This window comes from Arachis duranensis, chromosome 2, assembly GCF_000817695.3.
Source record: "Arachis duranensis cultivar V14167 chromosome 2, aradu.V14167.gnm2.J7QH, whole genome shotgun sequence".
Taxonomy (NCBI): domain Eukaryota; kingdom Viridiplantae; phylum Streptophyta; class Magnoliopsida; order Fabales; family Fabaceae; genus Arachis; species Arachis duranensis.
Window position 1 is genome coordinate 34,680,725 of NC_029773.3, and position 898 is coordinate 34,681,622.

Below are 898 nucleotides of genomic sequence, written 5' to 3' on the forward strand. Positions count from 1 at the left end.
AGAGTCTTTGAGCCAGGACAAAAAGTTCTGCTCTTCAACTCTAGGCTCAAACTGTTTCCAGGAAAACTCAAATCCCGTTGGAGGGGTCCGTATGTGATTACAGGAGTGTCACCATATGGATATGTTGAGCTTCAGGATATTGATTCTGATAAGAAGTTCATTGTTAATGGACAGAGAATCAAGCATTATCTTGAAGGAAATCTTGAGTAGGAATGCTCAGAACTGAGACTTGAGTGATTCTCAGTGAAGGTCCAGCTAAAGACAGTAAAGAAGCGCTTGCTGGGAGGCAACCCAGTCATTAGTAGGTTGTATGATTAGTTCTTAAAGAGGCAAATATCAAAAATGAAGGAATTCACAGAGTTACAGAAGGATTCAGCTCAAAGAGCAGAGAAAATGAGCTTACTGGCATTTTGGGCGTTAAACGCCAGAATGGGTACCATTCTGGGCGTTTAACGCCAGGAATGGTGCCATTTTGGGCGTTAAACGCCAGAATGGGCACCATTCTGGGCGTTTAACGCCAGGTGTGCAGCATCACTGGGCGTTCAGAAAAACGCCCAGTGAGGAAGGCTTTCTGGCGTTTAATGCCAGCCAGGGTACCTGGCTGGGCGTTAAACGCCCAAAAGGGGTGCCAAGTGGGCGTTAAACGCCAGAATGGGTGCCATTCTGGGCGTTTAACGCCAGAAAGGTGGGGGGGACCACACTTTTGTTTTCAACTCAATATTTTTCAAACTTTCCTCTTTTTACCCATACTCTTCTACATAAATGCACTTCAACCTTTCATCATTCACCTTCAAATCTTCACAAATCAAAACCATTCTTCAAATCTATTTCAAAATAATCCCAAATCTTCTTCAAAAACTCACCCTTTTCTCAATTTCTTTCCATATCTTCTCAAATC